Source organism: Mirounga leonina, unplaced genomic scaffold, assembly GCF_011800145.1.
Source record: "Mirounga leonina isolate KUSES-001 unplaced genomic scaffold, KU_Mleo_1.0 Mir_447, whole genome shotgun sequence".
Classification (NCBI taxonomy): Eukaryota; Metazoa; Chordata; class Mammalia; order Carnivora; family Phocidae; genus Mirounga; species Mirounga leonina.
Window position 1 is genome coordinate 14,735,891 of NW_023270757.1, and position 23,364 is coordinate 14,759,254.

A 23,364-nucleotide genomic window follows, 5' to 3' on the forward strand; every position below is an offset into this window, starting at 1 on the left:
TCATTCTCTCTCTCTCAAATAAATAAAATCTAAAAACAAAACAAAACAAAACTCAAAAAACTCCAAATGTTTGTGATAAATTACACAAAGTGGATACTTTGTTAAATTATATGTCATTTGAACAATGTTTTAATCAAGAAAATTAATCAGGGTGGATTATTATTAACTCATAATGATTCAACAATACCTCGACTAAATTTTTTTAAGTATGTTGTATTCAAAGTATATAAAAACTAGCTCTTTCTGCCATCTTGGAGCCGACTGGGAACAGGACTCCTAAAACAACGAAGTCTGTGGTCCAAGGCCATTTTTGCTGACTATAAGTGGGGTCTCTGCAACTGGAGGGAGCACTCAACTCCTCTTAAAATTGAAGGTGTTTATGGTCGAGATGAAATTGAATTCTATCTAGGCAAGAGATATGCTTATGCGTACACAGCAAAGAACAACACAGTAACTCCTGGTAGCAAACTGAGCAAAACCAGAGTAATCTGGGGGAGAGTAATTTGTGCTCATGGAAACAGTGACATGGTTCATGCCAAATTCTGAAGCAACCTTCCTGCTAAAGCCACAGAATCCATGTGATGCTGTACCCCTCAATGATTTAAACTTACTGAAAAGTAAATAAATAAAGGTATAGATTTGTTAAAAAAAAAGTCTACAAAAATTAAATTTGTGACCATGGGGTTAAGAGAATAATCCCCGCTTTTTTTTCCTACTATGGTATTACACTTAACAAAAAAGTGATTCCTGACTTTTTTTTCCTGAAACCCAAATACAATATGATGACTTGTTTTGTTCCCTAATTAATGTTGCTTTGTAACTTGGAGACAATAGACAAATGCCTCAACTCCAGAATTACAATCTTAAGGAAGACATGTTTTTCTCTAAATTGTGTTTGCCTAGCTAACTCAAGTCTGGGGAAAAATTACTAGCTACCCCAGACTGAAATAGTGTATTTCTAAGAAAGATAAAGAAAATGCATGTATTAAAGGAGAACCACAATGCCCACCTATCAGAATGGCTAAAATGAGGAAGATAGGATATATCAGTATTTGCAAGGATTTGGGACAAATGGAATTATTTTACATGGCTGATTAGAGTATAAATTGCTACACCGACTTTGGGAAAAAACTTGGTAGTATTCAAAAGCATACTTTTGGCCCAACAATTCTACTTGAAGGTATATATGAAAGGCATAAAAATGCCAAAAGACATAATAAGGGAATGTTCATAGCAGTCTTAGTCATATAATGCTAAGTTGGAAATATTGAAAATGTCCATCTACATTATAATAGATAAATTGTTGCACATTTATTTAGAGGAATTCTAACCAGTAATGAGATAAACAAGCTACATCTATGTGCAGCTACAGGGATGGATCTCACAAACACAATGTTGAGTGAAAGGATAGATGCAAAGGGGTATATACTGTATGAATTAGTTTATAAATAGTTCAAAAACCCCACAGGCAAATTGAACGTATTATATTAGAAAACATAACGCTATTCTTGAGGTACAGGGTAGTGACTAGAAGGTTCTTAGAGTTTTATACTTGTCTATTTCTTTAAATGGTTACTTACGTTTGTTCACTTTGTGACAATTCATTAAGCTATACAGTTATGATTTATGCAGTTGTGTGTGTGTGTGTGTGTTATATGTGAATGAAAATTTTTTAAGTAAAAGAAAGAGAGACTGTCAGTGAATTCTAAAATATACAGCTTCCATATTTTTAAAAAAGATTTTATTTATTTGACAGAGAGAGAGAGACCACACACAAGGGGAGAGGCAGAGGGAGAGGCAGACTCCCCACTGAGCAGGGAGCCCGATGCAGGGCTTGATCCCAGGACCCTGGGATCACAACCTGAGATCATAACCTGAGCAGAAAGCAGATGCTTAACAGACTGAGCCACCCAGGTGCCCCCAGATTCCCCATTCTTAAGTGTGGTGGTCAAAGAGATTCATTGACAGAATTAAGTAAGCACTCTATATCATGGTTGAAAAAATTAAAGAAGTGTCAGCATCTGTGTTTGAGAATGCATTGATCTGTCAGGAAAATGGTCAGATGGGAAATGCACACATTCTCTTCTTCCCTTAGTACAAAACAAGTGGTTCTGATATGCCTGATTAAAGACTTAGTTTTCTGATCTGAAGGAATTGAAAGTTGCTCAGATTAAAAGAAATTTTTTAGGTGTTTTTGAAATAAGGCATTTTGAAATCCTCATGGTAACTTTGAAAAGAGTTTGGCTGCCCTTCTCAGAAGGTTTTTTTTTTTTTTATAAGTTCTTAAAAACCGAAAATGGCTGAAGTTCTGTGGGAATTAGAAGATGTTGAGAATTACCTGGGTTGAATGCTGTTTCTTAGTGGACAAATCTCTTTTCTTTCCCCAAAGAATAAATTTAGGTATGCAGAAACATAAGCCATTCATGGCAATCCTGTCTGTCTGCCAATAATGCATCTAGGAGTAGGCATGTGACTCAGATCTTGTCAATGAGACAAAGGGGAGGTGTGTCTGGGACTTCTGGGAAAATTTTTTCCTTAAGAATAAGCACTTTTTGACATGCACTCACTTGGCCTCTGTGAGGATGTGATGTTCAGAGCTGGACCAACCATCTCCCATAAAGGGAGAGATCATAGACAGTCTGAGGACCGCAGAGCAGAAGGGTGAGAAGAGCTTGGGTCTTTGGTGATGTCCTTGATTCTTTGCATCAATTGTGGGACTGACCACTTTAGAACTTCTTGTTAAGTGAGCAACAAGTGTCTTATATTTTAAGCCATGTTCAATTCATTATTCTATTTTTGCAGCTAAAGCATATCAAGTGATATAAATTCTCTTTGTTTTTTGTCTAAATGTCATCACATTGGCTTTTTCTAAATCCTAAAATGAAATGGCAAACAACTAATGTGTTCTGGACATTGATTTAATAATATCTTTAAATACGGCTGGATTATTTAAACATTTCCCCTGCCCCTCATGCTCAAAGCTCTTCTTTTTTTCTTTTAATTTAATTTTTATTTTTTGTTTTATTTTTAAAAAAGATCTTATTGATTTATTTGAGAGAGAGAGAGAGAACATGAGAGGAAGGAGGGGCAGTGGGAGGGGGAGAAGCAGATTCCTTGCTGAGTTGGGAGGCTTACAACTATTCAGGCAGGCCAATCCCAGGACCCTGAGATCATGATCTGAGCTGAAGGCAGACACTTAACCAACTGAGCCATTTAAGCGACCCCTTAATTAAATTTTTAATTAAATTTATCAAATTTTATTAAATTCGGTAGTGTTAACTAGATCTGTTCTGCAGCAGATATCTAGAACTTTTTCATCTTGCAAAACTGAAACTATATTCATTGCACAACAACTCCCTGTTTCTCCCTTTCCCAGACTCCTGATGACACTGTTCTACTCTCTGTTTCTATATGTTTGACTACTGTAGACACCTCATATAAGTGAGATAATATAGTATAGAGTATTTGTGTCTGGGTTACTTCACTTAGTGTAATGTTCCCAAGGTTCATCCATGTTGTAGCATGTGACAAGATTTCCTTCTTTTCAAAGACAGAATAATATTCTATTGTATGTATATACCACATTTTCTTTATCCATTTATCAGTGAATGGACATTAGGGTTGATTTTACCTCTTGGCTATTTTGAATAATACTGCAATAAACATGGGTGTACAAATATGTCTTCAAGATCCTGCTTTCAATTCTTTTGGATATATACCCAAAAGTGGATTGCAACGTGATATAGTAGTTCTATTTTTAATTTTTTGAGGAATTGTCATACTCTTTTCCATATCAGCTAGTTTAAACACTTTAATATTTAAATAATTTTATATTTTAAACAAAATTATAGCATAATAATATGAATATATAAATGATACATTAAAACCAATAAAAATATATATGAAAGAAAATGCGTGATATGTGAGAAATCTGAAGGATAAACTGAAATTTTTTTGTATCAGGACAAGATTTAAAAAACTTCTAAGTAACCATTTGATATGCTCTTTTAAAAATAAATTCAGACACAAAATGCTTTGAAACTAGAACTCAATCACAAGACGAAAGTCAGAAAGAACTCAAATACATGGAGGCTAAAGCACATGCTACTAAAGACTGAATGGGTCAACCAGGAAATTAAAGAAGAGTTAAAAAGAATTCATGGAAACCAATGAAAATGAAAACACAACTGTTCAAAATCTTTGGGATGCAGCAAAGGCAGTCCTAAGAGGAAAGTATATAGCAATACAAGCCTTTCTCAAGTAATAAGAAAGGTCTCATATAGACAACCTAACCCTACACCTAAAGGAGCTGGAGAAAGAACAGCAAATAAAACCTAAACCCAGCAGGAGAAGAGAAATAATGAAGATCAGAGCAGAAATCAATGAAATAGAAACTAAAAGAACAGTAGAACAGATCAATGAAACTAGGAGCTGGTTCTTTGAAAGAATTAACAAGATTGATAAACCCCTGGCCAGACTTATCAAAAAGAAAAGAGAAATGACTCAAATCAACAAAATCATGAATGAAAGAGGAGAGATCACAACTAACACCAAGGAAATACAAACAATGATAAGAACATATTATGAGCAACTCTATGCCAGCAAATCAGATAACCTGGAAGAAATGGATGCATTCCTAGAGATGTATCAACTACCAAAACTGAACCAGGAAGAAATAGACAACCTCAACAGACCTGTAACCACTAAGGAAATTGAAGCAGTCATCAAAAGTCTCCCAACAAACAAAAGCCCAGGGCCAGATGTCTTCCCAGGGGAATTCTACCAAACATTTCAAGAAGAATGAATACCTATTCTTCTGAAACTGTTCCAAAAAATAGAAATGGAAGGAAAACTTCCAAACTCGTTTTACGAGGCCACCATTACCTTGATCCAAAACCAGACAAAGACCCCATCAAAAAGGAGAATTACAGACCAATATCTTGGTAAACATGGATGCAAAAATTCTCACCAAAATACTAGCCAATAGGATCCAACAGTACATTAAAAGGATTATTCACCACGACCAAGTGGGATTTATCCCTGGGCTGAGAGCTTGGTTCAACATCCCCAAATCAATCAATGTGTTAAAATACATTAATCATAGAAAGAACAAGAACCATATGATCCTGTCAATAGATGCAGAAAAAGCATTTGACAAAGTAGAGCATCCTTTCTTGATCAAAACTCTTCAGAGTATAGGGATAGAGGGTACATACTTCAATATCATAAAAGCCATCTATGAAAAACCCATAGCAAATATCATTCTCAATGGGGAAAAACTGAGGGTTTTCCCACTAAGGTCAGGAACATGGAAGGGATGTCCACTATCACCCCTGCTATTCAACATAGTACTAGAAGTCTTAGCCACAGCAATCAGACAACAAAAAGAAATGAAAGGCATTTGAATCGGCAAAGAAGTCAAACTCTCACTCTTTGCAGATGATATGATACTTTATGTGGAAAACCCAAAAGATTCCACCCCAAAATTGCTAGAACTCATACAGGAATTCAGTAAAGTGGCAGGATATAAAATCAATGCATAGAAATCAGTGGCATTCCTATACACCAACAACAAGAAAGAAGAAAGAGATATTAAGGAGTTGATCCTATTTACAATTGCACCCAAAACCATAAGATGCCTAGAATAAATCTAACCAAAGAGGCAAAGAATCTACTCAGAAAACTATAAAATACTCATGAAAGAAATTGAGGAAGACACAAAGAAATAGAAAAACATTCCATGCTCATGGGTTGGAAAAACAAATATTGTGAAGATGTCAATGCTACCTAGAGCAATCTACACATTCAATGCAATCCCCATCAAAATATCATCCACTGTTTTCAAAGAAATGGAACAAATCATCCTAAAATTGGTATGGAACCAGAAAAGACCCCAAATAGCCAGAGGGATGTTGAAAAAGAAAAGCAAAGCTGGCAGCATCACAATTCTGGACTTCCAGCTCTATTACAAAGCTGTCATCATGAAGACAGCATGGTACTGGCACAAAAACAGACATATAGATCCATGGTACAGAATAGAGAGCCCAGAAATGGACCCTCAACTCTATGGTCAACTAATTTTTGACAAAGCAGGGAAGAATGTCCAATGGAAAAAAGACAGTCTCTTCAACAAATGGATATTTAATTCCTTTTTTAAAAAAATAAAGTATTTGTATTTTATTTTTTCAGGTGTAGAATTTAGTGATTTATCACTTACATGCAACACCCAGTGTTCATCACACACACACAAAATCTTTATATATTTATAACAAAATAAAATTGCCAATATGAACTCATGATTTTATGTATATATGTTTCTTCCCCTATCTCTGTAACTGAACTGATTTAATGTCAGTATTAAGATGAAATAATCCAGTATATATCCCAGGGCCCATAGTTTGTAATCTAATAATGTTCTCCACTGAAGAAATCAGTGTCCTTACAGCACACACACAAAAAAACTTTAAATGGTTGAAAGACCTAAATGTGAGACAGGAGACCATCAGAATCCTAAAGAAAACACAGTTTATGTTATGGGTGGAAGAAATGAAAGATGAGCCAAAATAACTTGTTGCCTGAAAACAGTGATGCATTTTTCAAAGTTCTGAGGTGATTAATAAAAGAGCAAATGGGCCAGCATAAAAGGGCTTCTATGTGCCAAATTTGACCATTTGAGTCAAAACAATAAAAAATATAGCTAATCAAAACAAGTTAAGTTTGAAAACGATTTAGTTACAATAATGTCAACAAAAATCATGAGTCCATAATGATGCTCAAAGAAGAAAAACACTAAAAATAAAAACTGTTTTCTGTTAAAAATATTATTTCATTTTACCTTTATTCAGAAGTTAATTGTAAATATATTTCCATAATAAGTGAAAGTTTTCCCTTGTACAAAGACTGAAGTTACATCTTGCATAACTTCTGTAGGAATTTCCACCTTATTTTGGGATATGCTTATCAAATAGTAACAGAAATACTGGTCAAGTTGTTAAAAGTTCTGTAAAACTTTAGATATTCCACCCTACCCTTACTGCTACATTATCCCAGATTAGTTGGTATACTACAAAGCCAGAGAGTCTCTCCCAATGCTGGTGTTCAGCTGGCATTCTCCATGTGGCTGGTTCTTTTCCTATTTATCTCTGCTCATGCCATACCAGCTGTTTAATATCACCCCTGGATAAACCATGAGATATTTTTTCACAACCAAATAGCCACCTAGTAATACACTGTGTCATGTATTAGGTGATATTAAATTTGATTATTAGAAGAAATTTACAAATTAAGAGTATGGAAGTGCCTGCCCTCCTTTCTGTTCTTTCTTCTTTCTTTCTAGAGTGAGGGAATGGTCACATTTTAATGTCCCAGTCCTTGGGCGGTGGGCTGTCCAGCACCCAGCCATTCCTCATGGCCTAGCTGGTCATGCTGGTGGTGGCTGGCCCGCTTCATCAGGGCTTTCAGCAGAGCCTGTCCCATCTTCCTAGGGCACCAATTTCACATCCAGCTCCAGCTGACCCATGTAGAAACTGAGGGCAGAAGCCCAGAGCAGGCCCATGGCCAGAACAGCCCCCATGCCCACCAACTAGGGGGTGCTGCCCACACCATGCACAGGCCATGCAGCAGGAAGAAGCTACTGGCAGCTTCCCAACCCATGTCAAGAGTATGGAAGCTTTCCATTCACAGGTGTGGAGGTTCCTGGCCGTTGACCTGAAAAAACTTAAGTTACAATCCACCCCCTGGATATTTAATTCCTGTACAAGTTTAAACAGAGCTTCCTTGTGCAACAACAGAAAATAGAACTCAGAGGGCTGGAAACTTGCCCGTGATGGTATGACAAGCCTTTGTCTCCCACTTTGCCTACTTCATGGGCTGCTCCAGCTATTCCCCAAACTGTTGACTTCATCATCATTATGTGGGATTCTAAGTAGGTTCAACCTTGATTACTTGGTAACTGGGTTTGTGGTGAAAGCTACTAACATGGAAAGACTGTGTTAACCACCTCTCTTCTTCAAGATAAGACTTAATTGTTCTTCTCCTCTGGACAGATAATGACCTCTTCCTGAGTATACCCCAATGATGCAGAGTGAAAGAATATAACTGGTGTTCCTTCCTTTGCCAAGAAGAGGACTCGCATATAATAGGTACAGAAGTTATCTGGACCTAATGGTGAACAACAACCCTAGAGGTTAGGAGTCACTGCATTGGTCTGCCAAGAGAGTAGTCTAAATAAACCCAGATGCTCATTTAGGAGCATATATCATAAATAACCAGAAAAAAAATTGGATGCTGCTAAAAAATGGACTTCTATCTAATTTTTATACTTTTATGAATTTAGAAATACAAGGATTTATAAACAATAGTATTTTTCCAACTGACACATCACAATGCAAATTGTTTTAATGCTTCCAAATGCTGAGTCTGATCTCATGGACCTCATAGTAACAAGGAGAAATCATGCTACTTGACATAATGAAAGGTAATAATAATTAGACAACCAGATGTAAGCATTACATGTCATGTCTTAAGCATAGGAGCCTCCAAACTTTCTTAGTAAAACAGCTTATACTCCTTTGAGTTAATAATATCCAATTTATTCTATTAACCACCACACTGTGACAATTATGATTATGGTAAGAAACAATATGATTCTTGAGTAAGTCAGTGAAGATGAAATATGCACCATCTTTGATAAAGTAGTGCTATATATACATTCAGGTAATATGTATCTTATATAGGTCATAGTGAAGAAAAAAAAAAAGGAAGCTGAGTATATCCACCAAATTACATTAGAATGAATATTGGCACCTATGTCTGTGGCTGAAACTTTCTTTTTAAGCAGACTCCACACCCACGTGGAGCCCAATGAGGGCCCCAAACTCACAACCCTGAGATCAAGACCTGAGCTGAGATCAAGAGTTGGACGCTTAACCAACTGAGATACCTAGGCACCCCTGAGGCTGAAACTTTTTAAAAAGATTGGAAAGAAAAATTACTCAAATAAGCTGAATACTACAGCTACTACTAATTTACCAATATGAAGCAGTCATGCTGATTATTGATGAAGTTTTGTTCAAACAGGATTGCTAAAGAATGTGGACAAGTAATACATATATGTACATATATTAATACATAAAAGATAATGGAAAAATATAACCTCAGGAAGGAAAAATTTTGGAACTAATAAATTCAGGCTAAGGGAATATTCATGTTTGTATATAATAAGCCCCCAAAGAACCCAAGAGAAAAAGCACACAATCTCCTAAGGAAAAAAATGTTAACTGCTTAAATAACATTTCTGAAACAACTGCCACTGATAGAGCCAACAGGCTAAGAAGTGAGAGTGATTGATATTTGAACACAGGAGACATGCAAAACTATGAAGTTCTGTCAAAGTCTTTAAAAAAAATATTGAATCTTTGCTAGGAAATTCAAGAGAAATAATGAGCAAAACATTATTATGATTGCAAAAAGTCTCGGATGCACTAGTGTTGCTGGGGAAAATTGTGGCAATCATCTAATTAATAAGATGTTCAAAGTGAAGAGGAAGTAGATGTAGACTGTTGTGCTAATTAAAAGTGAAAGCACCAAGCCAAGTTTGTGGGTGGACCCCTCTTGGTTCTGGCAATACCAATGGGAAAGAAAGTTACATAAGAAAATGGTGGCTGGCAGGGAAACTTTCCCTCAGATGTCAATGAATGTAACCCTAAAAAAATAGGTGGAAGGTTTTATGTCATCTCACTAATATTTTTACGTTTGAAAATTATGGACACTTTGGGGCGCCTGGGTGGCTCAGTCGTTAAGCGTCTGCCTTCGGCTCAGGTCATGATCCCAGGGTCCTGGGATCAAGCCCCGCATTGGGCTCCCTGCTCGGCGGGAAGCCTGCTTCTCCCTCTCCCACTCCCCCTGCTTGTGTTCCCTCTCTCGCTGTGTCTCTCTCTGTCAAATAAATAAATAAAACCTTAAAAAAAAAAAAAGAAAATTATGGACACTTTGAATAGAAAATGGCTTTACAAGATTAAAGTCTCACTAAATGAAGTGTTTGGAATCCATCTTCCTTCTTGGTTCTTTTCCTTCATGGGATGTAACTCTGGGTTTTAACCTCTAATTTGAAATTTACTGATTGAGTTATCTTGGGTTAGTACAATCTTTACAAATTTTTCTTGCTTAACTTTATAAATGGAGAATGTTATCTCACAGAGATGCTCTGAGGATTAAATGGGATAATGTGAGGAAAATATCTCATATTTAGTACGTGATCAGTGATTAATAATAGTTACCTTTAATGACTGCTTCCGACTTGCTTTATCTTCATAGGTATCAGAACACCTAAGGTAGGATGTTTTGTTATTGTTACTGTTTTGTTTGTTTTATATTTTGCACCAGAGGAAAAAAAATCAGGGTCAGGAAAATTAAGTAAGATCCAAAATCACACAGGTAGTCAGTGAAAGATGATGTCTGAATAAAAAAAAATCTGTGTGTTTTTACTATTATGCTATATTGCACTCTTCACATAAAGCAAAAACAAAACCAAACATTTTTACAGAATATAGCATAATCTACTGACAATAACAAGGCCAGCATGTGAGTATGTGCCAGGAGTCTGTTATAGGGAGGAAGTGGCCCAAACTCCTTACTTCCCCATTACCATCCTGCAACAATGAACTTTGGCTGACCTGTAAGGCTTTGTTCTCTTAAGGCTTACTTTTGCATGCAAATGTCAGCACCAGAGAACCCTGAGGGAAACTGAAAAAAGATTAGAGGTTCTACCAGGATTTCCTGAAATCCTTGAACCAACCATCATTTTGTTTAAAGGAATTAAGTTTTCTTTCTGCTATTCAAGGAAATTATTTTTGGTCTTAATGTTTCAAATGTCCCTGCTACAAGCTGTGATATAAAGAAGAAAAATTCTGACTGACACTTTTGATTTCCACCGTGTTTGCCAGAATTTCAACTTGTTGAGTAAAAGATACATTGATTTTGGCAGTCACACTCACATCTCCAAAAATGACCTCATGCTCTCAGATTTACTGGCATAAAAATTCCCTAGGGTATATTTTTTCTTCCCTAAATGCAGTCCCCTCTGCAGAACTTCTCTGTAAAGAGTTAATTCTGCATGCATATCTCCAAAAAAGGCCTTGTGCTGTCATATTTACTGGCATAAATATTCCTTGGTGTTTATTTTTTTTCCTCCCTTCAGTGCTACACACACTTAACCACACCCCACAGCATTTCCCTGTAATGATTTAATTCCCCCATGGATGAACTTTTTACAATTGAATCTCAAACACATTCCCAGAAGTTAGTTGTAAGCTCTGTTTCTTTAACCCTCTGCTGAACCTAACCAGGAGAGGGAGCTCCCATTTCTCAGTCTCCTGCCTTACTTTCAGCCCTGTTTCAAGCCCTAAATAAAAGTTCTGAGAATTCTTCCTTCTCTATAAATGGGAAAGAGAAAGAGGTACATTCTGGCTGTAGATATTGTAAGCTAAACAGTGATGGGAAATAGAAAAATATCTAGATCATTGCTAAGAAAATGAATTATGCTGCTGCCAGTGAAGGACTGGTAGGAAATCTAGGATCCTTTCAGAGAAAAATGGAAAAAATGTGAAATTTAAGCTTCAGGGAGTGATGCTTGTGCAGAGAGTTCTTAACTATTTAAGGATACTACTCAACTCTATGATTCTTCTCAAGCACTCCAAACTTTGGAAATAGAGGATTCTGAAGTTTTCTGAACACAGAACTGTGCCTTTTGGGGGACAAAATTAAAAGAGGAGCAAAAAGTATTCTAAAGACAAATGTGACAAGCAATAGGTAAGGATATTGGGAACAGCACTGGACCACAGTGGCATACAGGGATGATTCAAGCTTCTGCAGAGGAGGGAGTGAGAGTCAGGAAGATCCAACCACACCTACTCCTAAACTCTCAAGTTTCCAAAGACCTGGAATCAACTTTGTGCAGCCATGATATGTTTGGATTTTTACCATTTTCTTTATTAAAATAGTCTGGAGGCATGTATTTATGTGTGGAAAGATAAGGCAGAGAAAAGAGCAAGGAGGAAAAATTGCCACAAGGCAGACGGCGAGAAAGAAAGTGAATAAAACACTCTTTTAAAGAAAGTGTCGAAATGAAGAATAGTAGCAAAACTAATGAGCTTTTGAACTTACTCATTTAGGATGACAATTCCTTATTTTCTCATAAATGGTTTATTTTTTGAGCAGATGATTTTGAAAGGATGGCCCCTCTTAGTTCTTTTATTTGTCCCCCTTTTTTGAAGTCACTGGTAAACAATTGTGAGTAGGTCTGTCTTGGATAAGCATTAGCAGTATGGAGTAGAATTATCAACTTGTTTTATAAAGTTTTGTGGTGGGGGATGGAAACTTACTATAAAGACTATTATAATCAATTTTAGAAATTTATTAATAGTTTTCCAAATCACCCAAAGGAAATCAAAGTGGAATTATAAGTTAGTAGCAACTGCTATTATCAACTTTTACTGGTATTGACAATAAATAACAAATCAGTCTAATCCTTTATTTTATAGAAATAAAAACCAGTTCTCCATGGTTCCCAAGATCTTATTTTACCAAACCTGACAAAAAATGTACAAGAATATTAGTTTTATTCTTACCGTGTAATCTTGTTTTGATTTCTTCTCTGAAAAGCTGCAGCTCTGTGTTCAGAGAGCTTGTAGATTCTATTTATTACCCAAAGTTTGGCAGAGAACCAAATTGCTGTAAGAAGGAGATCTGAGAGGGTGAGATTTTGGCAGGATTTTAATTGTGTGAAAAGAGCCAATAGAATTACAATCCTGTCAACATTCAAGATTCCTACTTTCTGTCTTCTCCCCATCTCCATCTTAAAATTTAATTCAACAATTATAGATTTATGGGTTTTTTTATTTCCACCTCACATCAGAATTATCTTATATGCAACCCCCACTCCCATCTCCAACTCACAATCCTCCTCTGCCCCTGCCCCAACACATTACAACTTGGCTGTCTTCAGAGTTGAACTTCACCTTCAGCACTGTTCATATGGAAATTCTTGGAGGGAGTTTTAAGGCAATAGTGAGAAGTTCCTGAATTTACCTTCTCCCGTGAACACTCCAAATCTACAGCTACATAAGAACCAATTCCCTCTGAAAAAGATCTGAAAATTAGATGAACTGCTCTCCACAACAAAAGGATACAACAAAGATAAAAGAACCACATCAAGATGGGGTAGGAGAGGCAGAGACACAATCTCACAAAAAATCCAACCCCTGGCATGGCAACAGACAAAGGGAAGGATGTCACCAGATGGGTGCTTTTCCCAGAGGAGTGAGGGTTAGTATCCCATATTGGGTGCCACAGCCTGTGAGATCTGCACTGGAAAGACAAGCTCCCAGAAATCTGGCTTGGAAAACCAATGCATCTGATGTCTACGGGTCCCAGAATGCAATAAGAAACTGAGATTCTCTTCTTGGAGAGCTCACATATAGTCTTACTTGCCCCAAGACCCAGTGAAAAAACAGCAGTTTGAAAAGCACCTATACTATATGAGGGGCATTCATTTGCTGATCTGGAAGCATTGGCTGGAGGGGCATGGGACGATTGAGGTGCTTCCTGGAGAGGGAGATGCTGGTGGACACAATTGTTCCACTCTACACACAGTCTGCAAGAACAGGCAGATGAGTTCAGATGCAGCACCCTCTCACCACCTTGCTGTGAGGGGGGGGTGGTGGAGCAAGAAAGCAGGTACAGCATGTGCTGAAGTCAGAGATCATGGGCAGTAGTAGTGCTCCCCCACTTTCTGGCTGGGGTGGGCAAGAGCAAGTAGTTACCACATTCCAGCTTTCAGCTCAAAGCTGGTGTGTGTGCACAGACAAGGTACTCTCACACTGCATTACTGAAGGCTGTGGGGGCATGCAGTGAAGACATTTGCTCACTGCATTTCTGAAGCTGGTGAGTGTGGCCCACCCATATAATCTTCCTTGCCCAAACCAGTGGGTCTGCACAATCCACACAAGGGACACTCCTTGATTGCCTGGCTCTGGTGGCCAAGACTGTAACAATTGGAAAGACAGTTTTTGGCAGGCTATCAACCCCAAGGCACTGCACAGACAGCAGACTAAAACACAACTCCAGTCTTCCTTTGAAAAAGGCCTATTTATTTAGCTTGAAGCTTCAGCCTGAGGGACAGGCTTAAAGTACCCCACACATCTAGAGAGTAAGGAGTGTTTCAAGGGGAATATAAGCAGGGATATACCATCCTTGCACACTCCCTTGGCCTTGCTAGAGGTTGATGGGACTTCCCAGAAAGGAGCTTATACACTCTATCACCCAACTATCACCCAGGGTACAATTCCATATCTCCTGGTCTGGAGGCCAGCAGGGATTGTGATTGTGACTCCACAGGACTATATATTTGTATACTTTAAAAGCTGCTGCCTGAGAGTGTGGTTTCCAGTCAGCCTGAAACTAGGTGCTAAATGAGATTCTTACCTTTGAATCACTGACCGTTCTTAACATACTCTCAACAATGAGGGAATATCAAGAATAAATCAGGCTATTTAGACAATCACAAAGGTTTAAGAGAGAATCAAGAGCTAGGGTGAGATTGAATGAGAAGGTCATCATCTATACAAAGCTTCAAGACTGAGAGAGGTAGCTCTTTCACATAATACATAGAAATAAAAAGAGAGTCAAGCAAAATGAGAAAACACAAATAAGTTCCAAACAAAAGAAATAAGACAAAGCCTCAGAAATAGACCTAAATAATATGGAGATAAGTAATGGGCCTGATAAAGAATTCAAAGTAATGGTCATAAAGATGCTCACTGAACTTGGGAGAGGAAATGATGAACACAGTGAAAACTTCAACAAAGATGTAGAAAACTTAAGAAAATACCAAAAAGAAGTCACAGAGTTTAAGACTGCAATAACTGAACTTAAAAATACACTAGTGGAGTTCAACAGCAGACTGGATGAAACAGAAATGAATCAATAAACTGGAAGATAAAGCAATGGAATTCACCCAGACAGAGCAACAGTGGAAAAAAGAAAAACAATGGCAATAACTTAAGGGACCTCTGGGATAACATCAAGTGGAATAATATTTGCATTTTAGGGGTCCAGAAGGAGAAAAGAGAAAGGGACAGAAAACTTATTTGCAGATGGTCAACTAATCTTTGACAAAGCAGGAAAGAATGTCCAATGGAAAAAAGACAGTCTCTTCAACAAATGGTGTTGGGAAAATTGGATAGCCACATGCAGAAGAATGAAACTGGACCATTTCCTTACACCACACACAAAAATAGACTCCAAATGGTTGAAAGGCCTCAATGTGAGACAGGAGTCCATCCAAATCCTAAAGGAGAACACAGGCAGCAACCTCTTCGACCTCAGCTGCAGCAAGTTCTTCCTAGAAACACCGCCAAAGGCAAGGGAAGCAAGGGCAAAAATGAACTATTGGGACTTCATCAAGATAAAAAGCTTTTGCAAAGTAAAGGAAACAGTCAACAAAACCAAAAGACAACCGACAGAATGGGAGAAGATATTTGCAAATGACATATCAGATAAAGGGCTAGTATCCAAAATCTATAAAGAACTTATCAAACTCAACACCCAAAGAACAAAGAATCCAATCAAGAAATGGGCAGAAGACATGAACAGACATTTTTCCAAAGAAGACATCCAAATGGCCAACAGACACTTGACAAAGAGCTCAATATCGCTCAGCATCAGGGAAATCCAAATCAAAACCTCAATGAGATACCACCTCACACCAGTCAGAATGGCTAAAATTAACAAGTCAGGAAATGACAGATGTTGGCGGGGATGCGGAGAAAGGGGAACCCTCCTACACTTTTGGTGGGAATGCAAGCTGGTGCAGCCACTCTGGAAAACAGTATGGAGGTTCCTCAAAAAGTTGAAAATAGAGCTACCATATGATCTAGCAATTGCACTCCTGGGTATTTACCCCAGAGATACAAAAGTAGGGATCCGAAAGGATACGTGCACTCCGATGTTTCTAGCAGCACTGTCCACAATAGCCAAACTGTGGAAAGAGCCAAGATGTCCATCGACAGATGAATGGATAAAGAAGATGTGGTATATATATACAATGGAATATTATGCAGCCATCAAAAGGAATGAGATCTTGCCATTTGCAACGACGTGTATGGAACTGCAGGGTATTATGCTGAGCGAAATAAGTCAAACAGAGAAAGACATGTATCATATGACCTTACTGATATGAGGAATTCTTAATCTCAGGAAAGAAACAGGGTTGCTGGAGTGGGGGGTGGGGTAGGAGGGATGGGGTGTTTGGGTGATAGACATTGGGGAGGGTATGTGCTCTGGTAAGCGCTGTGAATTGTGCAAGAGTGTTGAATCACAGATCTGTACCTCTGAAACAAATATTGCAATATATGTTAAGAAAAAAAAAAAAGAAGAAGAAGATAGCAGGAGGGGAAGAATGAAGGGGGGGGAATCGGAGGGGTAGATGAACCATGAGAGATGATGGACTCTGGAAAACAAACTGAGGGTTCTAGAGGGGAGGGGGGTGGGAGGATGGGTTAACCTGGTGATGGGTATTGAGGAGGGCATGTTCTGCATGGAGCTCTGGGTGTTATGCACAAGCAATGAATCATGGAACACTACATCTAAAACTAATGATGTAATGTATGGGGATTAGCATAACAATAAAAAATAATAATAATAAAAAAACTTTTTTGCAGAACTAATGGATGAAAACTTCCCTAACCTAGGAAAGGAAACAGACATCCAAATCCAGGAAGCCCAGAGACTTCTAGATATAATGAACCTAAAGAAATCCATAGCAAGACACATTATAATTAAAATGTCAAAAATTAAAGATAAAGAATCTAAAAACAGCAAGGTAAAAACCAAATTGTTACATCCTAGGGAAACCCCATAAGGCTATCAGCAGGTTTCTTAACAAAAACTTTGCAAGCCAAAAGGGAGTTGAAAGAGACATTCAAAGCCCTGAAGGGAATAACTTCAGACCAAGAATACTCTGTCTAGGAAGGTTATCATTCAGATTGAAAGAGAGATAAAGAGCTTTCTAGACAAGCAGAAGCTAAGGCATTCATCACTACTAAACTGGCCATACAAGATATATTAAAGAGATTTCTTTAAGCTGAAAAGAAATAGCACTAATAATAAGAAATACAAAAGTAAAAATCTCACTGGAAAAGGTAAATATATAAAGGCAGAGGATTAATCACTTATGAAGCTATTAAGAAGTTTGAAGACAAAAGTAGTAAAATCAACTAAAACTATAAGAATTAAGGGATATATAAAAAGATGTAAGAAATGACATCAAAAACATAAAAGGGGAGAGTAAAAATGTAGTTTTGGAATGTGTTCAAGAAGATAAAGAAAATTGGCAGGCCTTTAGCTAGACTTCCCAAGAAAAAAGAGAAAGAGCTCAAATAAATAAACCCAGAAATAAAGTTACAACTGATACCACAGGAATCCAAAGGATCATAGAAGACTATTACAAACAATTATATACCAATAAATTGGACAACCAGGAAGAAATCGACAAATGCCTAAAAATTTATAGTCTTCCAACACTGAATTGTGAAGAAATAGAAAATCTGAATAAACCTATTACTATTAAGGAGATTGAATCAGTAATCCAAATCCTACCAAAAACAAACAAACAAACAAAAACAATCCAGGAACAGATGGCTTCACTGGTGAATTCTACCAAACATTCAAAGAATATTTAACATTTGTCTTTCTCAAACTCTTTTAAAAAATTTGAGAGGAGGGAATACTTCCAAACTTACTGTATGCAGCCAGCATATCTTCATACCAAAACCAGACAAGGACAGCACAGACACAAAAAAGAGAAAATTATAGACCAATATCCTTGATGATCGCAGATGTAAAAATCCTCAAGAAAATATTAGCAATCCGAATTCAACAATACATTAAAAGAACCATACACCATAATCCAGTGGGATTTATTCCAGGGATACAAGGATGTTACAACATCATAAATCAACATGATAGACCACATTAACAAAATGGAAGATAAAAATAATATTATCTTTTCAATAGATACAGAAAAAGCCCAAAATTAGAAAAGAAATCTTAAAGTAGGTATAGAACGAAATATCTCAACATAAAGGCATATATGTCAAACCCACAGCTAAGATTATACTCAATGGTAAAAAGCTGGAAGTTTTTCCTCTAAGATAAAGAACAAGACAAAGATATCTACTCTCACTGCTTTTATTCAACATAGTATTGGAAGAAAACCAAAACTGGTGGCATCACAATCCTGGACTTCAAGCTTTATTACAAAGTTGTAGTCGTCAAGACAGTATGGTACTGGCACAAAAACAGACACATAGATCAATGGAACAGAATAGAGAACCCAGAAATGAATCCTCAACTCTATGGTCAACTAATCTTCAACAAACCAGGAAAGAATGTCCAATGAAAAAAAGACAGTCTCTTCAACAAATGGTGCTGGGAAAATTGGACAGCCACATGCAGAAGAATGAAACCGGACCATTTTCTTACACCATACACAAAAATAGACTCAAAATGGATGGAGGACCTAAATGTGAGAAAGGAATCTGTCAAAATCCTAGAGGAGAACACAGGGGTGTAACTTCTATGACCTCAGTCACAGCAACTTCTTGCTAGACAGGTCTCCAAAGGCAAGGGAAACAAAAGCAAAAATGAACTTTTGGGACTTCATCAAGATAAAAAGCTTTTGGACAGCAAAGGTAACAGTCGACAAAACCAAGAGACAACAGAGAGAATGGGAGAAGATATTTGTAAATGACACATTAGATAAAGGGCTAGTATCCAAAATCTATAAAGAACTTATCAAACTAAAAACCCAAAGAACAAATAATCCAATCAAGAAATGGGTAGAAGACAAACAGACATTTCTCCAAAGAAGACATCCAAATGGCCAACAGAGACATGAAAAAATGCTCAATGTCACTCAGCATCAGGGAAATACAAATCAAAACCACAATAAATACCACCTCACACCAGTCAGAATGGCTATAATTAAGTCAGGAAGCAACAGATGTTGGTGAGGATGCAGAGAAAGGGGAACCCTCTTGCACCATTGGTGGGCATGCAAGCTGGTACAGCCACTCTGGAAAACAGTATGGAGGTTCCTCAAAAGTTGAAAATAGAGCTACCCTATGACCCAGCAATTGCACTTCTGGATATTTACCCCAAAGATACAAAAATAGTGATCTGAAGGGGCACGTGCACCCCAGTGTTTATAGCAGCAATGTCCATAATAGCCAAACTATGGAAAGGGCCCAGATGTCCTTCAATAGATGAATGGATAAAGAAGATGTGATACACACACACACACACACACACACTGGAATATTACACAGCCATCAAAAATTTGAAATCTTGCCATTTGCAATGACATGGATTGAACTAGAGGGTATTATGCTAAGCAAAATAAGTCAATCAGAGAAAGACAATTATCGTATGATCTCATTGATATGTGGAATTTAAGAAACAAAAGAGAGGATCATAGGGGAAGATAGGAAAAAATGAAACGAGACAAACCATAAGAGACTCTTTTTTTTTTTTAAAGATTTATTTATTTATTTATTTATTTGACAGAGAGATACACAGTGAGAGAGGGAACACAAGCAGGGGGAGTGGGAGAGGGAGAAGCAGGCTTCCGCTGAGCAGGGAGCCCGATGCAGGGCTCGATCCCAGGATGCTGGGATCATGACCTGAGCTGAAGGCAGACGCTTAACGTCTGATCCACCCAGGCGCCCCACCATAAGAGACTCTTAACCATAGGAAACAAACTGAGGGTTGCTGGAGGGGAGAAGGGTGGAGGGATGGGTTAACTGGGGGATGGACATTAAGGAGGGTATGTGATGCAGTGAGCAATGGGTATTATATAAGACTGATGAATCACAGACCTGTACCTCTGAAACAAATAATATATTATATGTTACTTAATTGAATTAAAATAATTAAAAAATATGACTCCCCATTTAATAGGTTTCAGTTATTTTCTGATTAAAATGTCTCATTTGGCAAATTAAAATTAGGACTTCATAATCATTATTTCTCTAAGACTTTAGTATTAGATACATGAACTAAGCATTTGTTTTATTTTATTTGGGATAACTGATACATCAGTCACTTGCCAACCACTTCAATATAATATTCTACACATAACAACTGGCAGAAGACACTGGAAATTTTAAAAAGATAATTTGAGGGGCGCCTGGGTGGCTCAGTTGTTAAGTGTCTGCCTTCAGCTCAGGTCATGATCCCAGGGTCCTGGGATCGAGCCCCGCATTGGGCTCTCTGCTTGGTGGGAAGCCTGCTTCTCCCTCTTCCATTCCCCCCTGCTTGTGTTCCCTCTCTCGCTGTCTCTCTCTCTCTGTCAAAATAAATAAATAAAATCTTTAAAAAAAAAAAAAAGATAATTTGAATATCAAGTCCAGTGAGGCCTGTCATTTCTCATTGTTTGGTTAAGTAAAACCTGCATAAAGACTTAACTGTGAAATATTATATGCTCCTTGACACCCATACTTTAGACATAATAAAAGCATCAAAAGAATGATTATTTAAAAAGCCCAAAACATAGAATTGGAAATCATAGACACAGCAATCAGACAACAAAAGTGAATAAAAAGCAAGCAAATTGGGAAAGAAGCAAAGCTGTTACTATTTACAGATGACATGATACTAAAACATTGTTAAGACAAATAAATTCAGTAAAAGTGCAAGATACAAAGTTAATATACAAAAATCTGTTTTGTTTCTATATAGTAATAAACTCTGAGAAAGAAATTGAGAAAAACATCCCATTTACAATTGCATTAAAAAGAGTAAAATATCTTGGAATAAATTTAACCAAGAAGGTGAAAGACTTGTACTCTGAAAATAATAAGACATTAATGAAAGAAATTGAAGAAGGCATGAATAAATGGAAATATATTTCATGATTACTGGTTGGAAGAATTAATATTGTTAAAAGACCCATACTGCCCAAAGCAATGAACAAATTCAATGCAATCCCTATCAAAATTCCAATATTTTTCATGGAACTAGAACAAATAATTCTAACATTGTCTGGAATTAGAAGAGACCCCTAATAGCCAAAACATTCTTTAGAAAGAACAAAGCTGGAGGTATCACACTCACGGTTTTCAAAGTATACTACCAAGCTATTGTAATCAAAACAGTATAGCATTGACATAAAAAAGACACATAAATCAATGGAACACAATAGAGGGCCTACAAATAGAACTAAGCATATATGGTCAATTTAATTACACCAAAGGAGACCAAAATATCCAATGGGGGAAGGACAGGCTCTTTAATCAATGGTGTTGGGAATACTGGATAGCTGAATGCAAAAGAATGAAACTGGATTATATTACACCATATAAAAAAATTGACTGAAAATGGATTAAAGACATGAATGTAAAATCTGAAACCATAAAACTAGAAGAAAATAGAGTTGCTAAGCTCCTTAACAGTAACCTTAGCAATTTTTTTTGGGGGGGGGGGAGGATCTTTCTCTGAAGACAGTGGAAACAAAAGCACAAATAAACAAATGGGACTGCACCAAACTAAAAAGCTTTTGCATCCTGAAGGAAATCATCATCAAGATGAAGGGACAAATTACTGAATGGAAAAAGATAGTTGTAAAGTGTATATCTGATAAGGGGTTAATACCCAAAATGTGTAAAGAACTTATACAACTCAACAACAAAATAAGCAATCCAATTAAAAAGAGGGCAGAGGATCTGAGTAGATTTTTTTTCCCTAAGAAGACATACAGATGGCCAACAGGCACATGAAAAAAATGCTTAACATCACCAGTCTTCAAATGCAAATTAAAACCACAATGAGATATCACTTCACACCAGTCAGAATAGTTAATATCAAAAAGACAAAAAATAACAAGTGTTGGCAAGGTTGTGGAGAAAACAGAACCCTTGTGCTTTGTTAATGGGAATGTAATTGGTGCAGCCAGTATGGAAGACAGTATGGAGGTTTCTCAAAAAAATTATGATCCAGACATTCCATTTCTGGTTATCCATCCAGAGAACATGAAAACACTAATTTGAAAAAATATATGCACCCCTACATTAATTGTAGCATTATTTTCAATAGCCAAGATATGGAAACAGCCTAAATGTCAATCAATGGATTATTGGATAAAGAAGATGTGGAGTGTGTGTGTGTGTGTGTGTAATGAAATATTATTCAGCCATAAAAAAGAATGAAATCTTGCTATTTGTGATAACATGGGTGGAACTTAAAGGGTATTATGCTAAGTGAAATAAATCAGAAAGAAACAAATACTGCATGATTTCACTTATATGTGGAGTCTAAAAACAAAACAAATGAACAAAATAAAACAAAACCCACACTCATAAATACAGAAAACAGATTGGTCACTGCCAGAGAGGAGAGTGGAGTTGGGGGATGGTAAAATGGGTGAATGGCATTTTGAAGTACTAACTTTCAACTATAAAATAAATAAGTCATGGGAACACAATGTACAACATAAGGAACATAGTCAATAATATTGTATTAACTTTTAAGGTGACAGATGATAACTAGACTTAATGTGGTGACTACTGTTTCACACTGTATACAAATTTCTAATTGCTCTGCAGTATACCTGAAACTAAAATAATGTTATATGTCACTTATACTTCAATTAAAAAAAAAAGATTTTCTACATAGAGTCACTAAGGAGATGGTTAGCCATTAGCTAGTTATTAGTAAATTTTATGTTACTTAGTAATATGGTATATATACTATCAAGGATTTTCAAGAAATAGATAATTTTTAATGGCAAAAATTTGAAAAACAGAAATAAAAATAGAAATAAAGCACTCTAGGGGAGCCTGGGTGGCTCAGTCAGTTAAGCGTCTGCCTTCAGCTCAGGTCATGATCCGGGGACCCTGGGATTGAGCTTGGCATAGGGCTCCCTGCTCAGCAGGGAGTCTGATTCTCCCTCTCCCTCTGCTGCTACCCCCTGCTTATGCTCTCTCTCTCTCTCAAATAAATATATAAAAATCTTTAAAAAAATAAAGTACTCTAAACCTTTAAAAAATTCTTCTGTCATTTATATTTTCACTTTTGGCCATTAACTTCATTTATAACCTTCACTAAGAGTCAGTTTGTTCTTTCAAACCCTTTTTTTACGTAGGGTTGCCCCATATGGCCTATCAGTAATATACAACACATCTGCAAATAAAATGTCTCAAGTTCTCCATACATCTCAACATATCTGACTTGCTTCTCTGCTCCACATTGTTATTTTTTTTTCACTTTATCATGGCAGTTTTATTGTATTTACAATTTAGGGTTTGACTA

General features: G+C 37.0%; 1 protein-coding gene across 4 annotated transcripts in view; it reads right to left on the reverse strand.

Annotated features, from left to right (window-relative positions):
• Window positions 1-12,712, reverse strand: part of IL33 (interleukin 33) — a 39,464-nt gene extending 26,752 nt beyond the window's left edge. For 2 of the 4 annotated variants that reach the window (XM_034988018.1, XM_034988014.1), the window contains exons 1-2: window positions 12,627-12,676; window positions 10,278-10,326 (exon numbers count right to left, since the gene is read on the reverse strand). The gene's annotated coding sequence lies outside the window, so the exon portion shown is untranslated. Of the gene's footprint in view, window positions 1-10,277; window positions 10,907-12,626 lie in introns of those variants that run through there. The other 2 variants (XM_034988016.1, XM_034988015.1) reach the window with 2 other exon arrangements.
• Window positions 12,713-23,364: the final 10,652 nt, after the last annotated feature.